This window comes from Chiloscyllium plagiosum, unplaced genomic scaffold (genome assembly GCF_037043375.1).
Source record: "Chiloscyllium plagiosum isolate Xiang-an unplaced genomic scaffold, Cpla_swu_hap1 HiC_scaffold_35, whole genome shotgun sequence".
Lineage (NCBI taxonomy): Eukaryota > Metazoa > Chordata > Chondrichthyes > Orectolobiformes > Hemiscylliidae > Chiloscyllium > Chiloscyllium plagiosum.
Genome location: NW_028270173.1, coordinates 52,932,234 through 52,938,728, shown reverse-complemented (window position 1 = coordinate 52,938,728; position 6,495 = coordinate 52,932,234). Strand labels below are relative to the sequence as shown.

Below are 6,495 nucleotides of genomic sequence, written 5' to 3'. Positions count from 1 at the left end.
TAACAGCTCGGAGGGTTATAATTGTTCCCAATTAACACAGGGTTAGAAATAAATCCAGGAACAGAGAGAATCCTGATATATTTCCAATGTGTTTCAGAAAATCTGAAAAGCAATTGGCTGCATTCCCAACTTGGAAGTCTCATTGCATCAATGGCTGTTATTGTCGGGATAGTCGGAATAATCATCTGGAAATGGTCACGGAGAGGTAAGAATCAGAGAGAGGGGAATGTGGAACTGAGGGGACAGAGTGAGTGTGGGGGAGTCTCCAGTACTGGGAGTACAGGGCACTGTGGGGAATGGAACTGATTGAATTCCCACACACAGAAACACTCGTATAAACACGTCTCGTTCCCTGTCTGATCTTCCTTTATGTGATCAGCCCAGACCAGGTCTAATATTGATCATTAGACCCACTGCACCCAATCAGACCCTCACTGACTGAATATTAATGGAATGGAAGGGATTTTCTGCATCTCCATAAAGTGTAAGGATGGAGTATGGGAATGAGGATTTCTGACACAATCCCTGTAAACCTTCCTTCCTGCCTTGTTTGGGCACCATCTCCTTGATAAATTTTGAAGATCTCTCTCCCTTAATGAGTTTGTGCAGTTTTGGATGACTTATTACTTTGGTTTTACCCTCGGCGTGTGACTCTGATACCAATCATGTTATTCCAGGCATTTGGTTTGTCTCCAGTCCCACCGTATTTTTAATGTTTTGGAATGATCTCTCTGCCCCATTTAATGGGATTCTGGGTCATCCCTTCTCTTGTTATCCAGCTGTTGGCACTTTCCTCCCACCATCTGACATTTGTGATCACCTGCAGAGACTCCACTCACCCCATTTGGATGATCTTTTGATCTCCCTGCTGATAAGTTTGGTGTCTGTGAGCTTCTCTCTCACTTCACCTGAGGAAGGGGCTACGCTCAGAAAGCTTGTGATTTCAAACAAACCTGTTGGACTGTAACTTGGGGTCGTGTGTGATTTCTGACTGTGTTCACTCGAGTCCAATACCTACACCCCCACATCAATCTCCATTCCCTCACACTTGTTGTGTTCTCACTCTCTGAGAATGGATTATTCCCCATCCTAATGGACATTTATTTTGTTTCTGCAGGTTCACCAAATGGGACCTACACAACAGCTCCCAGGAAGTGACTGAGGGGACAGAGTGTTGGGAATGATGGATAAGGTAATGGGAGGTGTAGAGTAGATTCCCTACAGTGTGAAAACAGGCCCTTCAGTCCAACAAGTCCACACAGACCCTCCAAAGAGTAACCCACCCAGACCCATCCCACAACCCTAAAGTTACCCCTGACTAACAATGTAACATGGCCAATTCACCTGACCTGCACACCTTTGGATTGTGGGCAGAAACCGGAGCACCTGGAGGAAACCCACACAGACACAGGGAGAATGTGCAAACTCCGCACAGTCACCCGAGGTGGGCGGCACGGTGGCACAGTGGTTAGCACTGCTGCCTCACAGCGCCGGAGACCCGGGTTCAGTTCCCGCCTCAGGCGACTGACTGTGTGGAGTTTGCACGTTCTCCCCATGTTTGCGTGGGTTTCCTCCGGGTGCACCGGTTTCCTCCCACAGTCCAAAGATGTGCAGGTCAGGTGAATTGGTCATGCTAAATTGTCCGTAGTGTTAGGTAAGGCGTAAATGTAGGGGTATGGGTGGGTTGCGCTTCGGCGGGGCGGTGTGGACTTGTTAGGTCGAAGGGCCTGTTTCCACACTGTAAGTAATCGAATCTAATCTAATCAGAGGTGGGAATTGTACATGGGTCCCTGGTGCTGTGAGGCAACAGTGCTAACCACTGAGCCACCGTGCTACCCCTATTAGAGTGTAGAGTTATATTTGCCAGGGTGTTGCTCAGGGTGATGGGTCCGTCTCCTCACAATGCTGTTTCTCAGCCAACACTCTCTTATTGTCCTGTTTCTCTACTCCATGTCCCCAGTGTCTCTCCTTCGAACTGTCACCCTCCATTCTCTTCCCCCACTGCCCCTCCCTCCACTCACTCACCCTTAATTCCCACTGGGGGGTGGGCTCGGAGAGTCTGGTTAGTTAGTGCTGAGGGCGATTAAATCCTGGGTCGACTGAGTGATAGAGAATATCTCACACTGTCTCATTTTATATTTGATATAACTTCTCACATTCTGTTTTTATTTTCTCAGCTTCTGATATCTCTGGTGCAGCTTGTTCATGATTCAGTAAGTGACATGTCAACTTTTCTCTGACTGAAATTTATTCAGATTTATATTCTCTAGATTTATTTGTAGCATTTTCACATCCCTCCTGACCCTGTCCCACCCTCCCAGACACTGTTAAACCCTGTCAGACTAATTCCCCTCCCCTCCTGGCTCTGTCCCACCCTCCCAGTCACTGTTATACCCTGTCAGACTAATCACCCTCCTCTCCTGACCCTGTCCCACCCTCCCAGTCACTGTTAAACCCTGTCAGACTAATTCCCCTCCCCTCCTGGCTCTGTCCCACCCTCCCAGTCACTGTTAAACCCTGTCAGACTAATTCCCCTCCCCTCCTGACCATGTCCCACACTCCCATACACTGTTAAACCCTGTCAGACTAATTCCCCTCCCCTCCTGGCTCTGTCCCACCCTCCCAGTCACTGTTAAACCCTGTCAGACTAATTCCCCTCCCCTCCTGGCCCTGTCCCACCCTCCCAGTCACTGTTATACCCTGTCAGACTAATCCCCCTCCTCTCCTGACCCTGTCCGACCCTCCCAGTCACTGTGAAACCCTGTCAGACTAATTCCCCTCCCCTCCTGACCCTGTCCCACCCTCCCAGACACTGTTAAACCCTGTCAGACTAATTCCCCTCCCCTCCTGACCCTGTCCCACTCTCCCAGACACTGTTAAACTCTGTCAGACTAATTCCCCTCCCCTCCTGACCCTGTCCCACCCTCCCAGACACTGTCAAACCCTGTCAAACTGATTCCCCTCCCCTCCTGACCCTGTCCCACCCTCCCAGACACTGTTAAACCCTGTCAGACTAATTCCCCTCCCCTCCTGACCCTGTCCCACCCTCCCAGACACTGTTAAACCCTGTCAGACCAATTCCCCTCCCCTCCTGACCCTGACCCACCCACCCAGTCACTGGTAAACCCTGTCAGATTAATTCCCCTCCCCTTCCCAACCTGAAGTGATTGCCTCGTGTCTGTCCATTCCTGACCTTGTGGGTTTCCTGGGCCCTACTGCAGGCCATTCCCGGAGCCTCATTGCGGAATAACAGGATTCTCCTGTTCCAGTGTGAACATGGACACCATTGTCTATCCTTCCATATCACAGCAGACACACAGAATTACAGCTCATTGTTCACACTCAATTCCTTCAGGACTGAGATCAATTTTTCTGGGAATGTGTTTCCACAGATTGAGCGGTGAATCCCAGATCCCCAGGTTTGGATCCTGATTCTTCAAGTGAGACCTTCTCAAGCCGTGTTTCCATCCCGTCTCAGAAATGTGAGCAGTGTCACCGTCAGAGGGATCTTCACAGATGGTTCCTCCCTCACACTTTCTCATCCTCACTGTCTTCAGTGGGTCACTGATTGACTTGAAATGAAGCAACGTCCTGAGAGAACTCGGAGACAGTTTTTATATTGAAAGAAATTGATTTTGCATTTGACGTTTACAAATTTCAAATGTTATGTAAATCTCTGTACATAAATATCAGTTTTACATATTCTAATTCTTAAATAAGTATATAAATATTATAAATCTGAGTTATTGTTGAATACTAAAATCTATCACTACTTATCACCATTGTTTAACTACAATCACCAATATGTGTCATTTGTATTAATTAAAAGTTATTTATTGACTTATTCATTTTGATATTTTTATTAATATTTCACAAGAACGATTCTATTCATTTACACAGCAGCAGCTTGTGGCTCTTGGAACCAGCAGATGCTGAGCTTCAATTCAATGTGAACTGGGGGAGTTAAGACCATATCCATCTGCCTCTATTGTAAAATCCAAGTCCCAGGAGATAACTCCATACCCGTCAACACAATCAGGGAAAGTCCATTCCCAGAGAGTGGGAACACACAAGTGTGAGGGAATGGAGATTGTGTCAGAACCTGATGGAGATTCTGGACATCGCTTCCATTCCATCGATATTCCCTGAGGATGTGAGTGTGTGTGATGGGTTTGATGACCAACATCAGACTTGTACTAAAGGACATAGCTGCTCGACAGGGTCTGCAGCAGGTGGTGAGGGAACCAACAAGAGGGAAAAACATACTTGATTCCATCTTTCCAATCTGCCAGCTGCAGGTACAAATGTCCATGACAGTCTCAGTGAGAGTGACCATCGCACTGTCCTTGTGGAGGCAAAGTCCCACTGTCCCATTGGGAATAATCTCCATCGTATTGTGTGGTACTATCACTGTGTTAAATGGAACAGACTTGGATCAGATCTCGCAGCTCAAACCTGGGTATCCATGAGGCACTGTGGGCCACCAACAGCAGCAGAACCATACTCCAGCACAATCTGTAACCTCATGGCCTGGCATAACCCCCACTGAACCATTAGCACCAAGCCAGGGGATTAACCCTGGTTCAATGGGGAGTGCTGGAGGGCATGCCAGGAGCAGTACCAGGCATACCTGAAGATGAGGTGCCAACCTGGTGAAGCCACCAAACAGGACGACTTGCATGTCAAATAACATAAGCAACAAGTGATAGACAGAGCTAAGTTATCCCACAACCAACAGATCCGATCTCAGCTCTGCAGTCCTGCCACATCCAGCCAACTCACTGGAGGCTCCACAAATATTCCCACTCTCACTGATGAAACAGCCCATTACATCAGTGTGAAAGATAGGCCTGAAGGTTTCACAGCAATCTTCAGTCAGAAGTGTCATCTCAGCCTCCTCCAGTGGTCCCCAGCATTACAGATACCAGTCTTCAGTCAATTCAATTCACTCCACGTGATATCAAGAAACAGTTGAAGACATTGGGTACTGCAAAGGATTCAGGCCCTGACAACATTCAGGCAATAGTACTGAAGGCTTGTGCTCGAGAACTTGCCACTCCCCTATCCAAACTGTTCCAGTCCAGTTACAACACTGGCATCTACCCAACAATGTAGAAAATTGCCCGGGTATATCTTAGACACAAAAAGCAGGACAAACCCAATCTGCCCCATCAGTCTCCTCTCGATCATCAGTAAAGTGATGGAAGGTGTCATTAACAGTGCAATCAAGCAGCACCTGCTCAGCAATAACCTGCTCAGTGACGCCCAGTTTGGGCTCTGCCAGGGTCACTCAGCTCCTGACCTCAATACAGCCTTGGTTCGAACATGGACAAAAGAGCTGAATTCCAGAGGGGAGGTGGGAGTGACAGCCCCTGACATCAAGGCTGCATTCGACCGAGTGTGGCATCATGGAACTCGAGCAGAACTGGAATCAATGGGTATTGGGGGAAACTCTCCAGTGGATAGAGTCATACCTGACACATAGGAAGGTGGTCTTGGTTGTTGGAGGTCAGTCATCTCAGCTCCAGGAAAGCTCTGCAGGAGTCCCTCAGGGTAATATCCTAGGCCCAACCATCTTCACGTGCTTCATCAATGACCTTCCCTCCATCATAAGGTCAGAAATGGGGATGTTTGCCAGTGATTGCATAATGTTTAGCACGAATTGCAACTCCTCAGACACTGAAGCAGTCCATGTTCAAATGCAACAAGGTCTGGACAATATCCAGGCTTGGGCTGACAAGTGGCAAGTAACATTTGCGCCACACAAATGCCAAGTTATAACCATCACCAACAAGAGACAATCTCACCACCACCCCTTGGCATTCAATGGTGTTACCATCACTGAATCCCCCCACTGTCAACAGTCTGTGAGTTATCATTGATCAGTAACTCAACTGTCCTCACCACAAAAATGTAGTGGCTACAAGAGCAGGTCAGAGGCTAGAGATACTGCAGTGAGTAACTCGTCTCCTGATTTCCCAAAGTCTGTCCACCAACTACAAGACACAGGTCAGGAGTGTGATGGAATACTCCCTGCTTGCCTGGATGAGTACAGCCATCTCAACACTGAAGAAGCTTGATACCATCCAGGACTTAGCAACCCAACTGATTGGCACTGTATCCACCAACATCCAGTCCCTCCACCACTGACACTCAGTTACAGCAGTGTTTGCTATCTACAGAAATTCATCAAAGATCCTTAAACAGTGCCTTCCAAACCCACAACCACCTCCATCTGGAAGGTCAAGGTCAGCAGATAAATGGGAACACCACCACCTTCATGTTCCCCTCCAAGCGACTCACCATCCTGACTCGGAAATATATCACCATCCCTTCACTGTTGCAGGTCAAAATCCTGGATTTCCCTCGCTCATGGCATTGTGGCTCAACCCACAGGAGGTAGACTGCAGCAGTTCAAGAAGGCAGATCACCACCACCTTCTCAAGGGCAACTAGGGATGGGTAATAAATGCTGGCCAGTCAGAGACACCCACAT

At 48.0% G+C, this 6,495-nt stretch overlaps 1 long non-coding RNA gene across 1 annotated transcript; it reads left to right on the top strand.

The window, feature by feature from the left end:
• Nucleotides 1-846: 846 nt before the first annotated feature.
• Nucleotides 847-3,844, top strand: LOC148140891 (uncharacterized). The gene is made up of 3 exons (XR_015753100.1): nt 847-1,192; nt 2,178-2,213; nt 3,393-3,844. It is a non-coding gene; the product is annotated as an uncharacterized LOC148140891 (long non-coding RNA).
• Nucleotides 3,845-6,495: the final 2,651 nt, after the last annotated feature.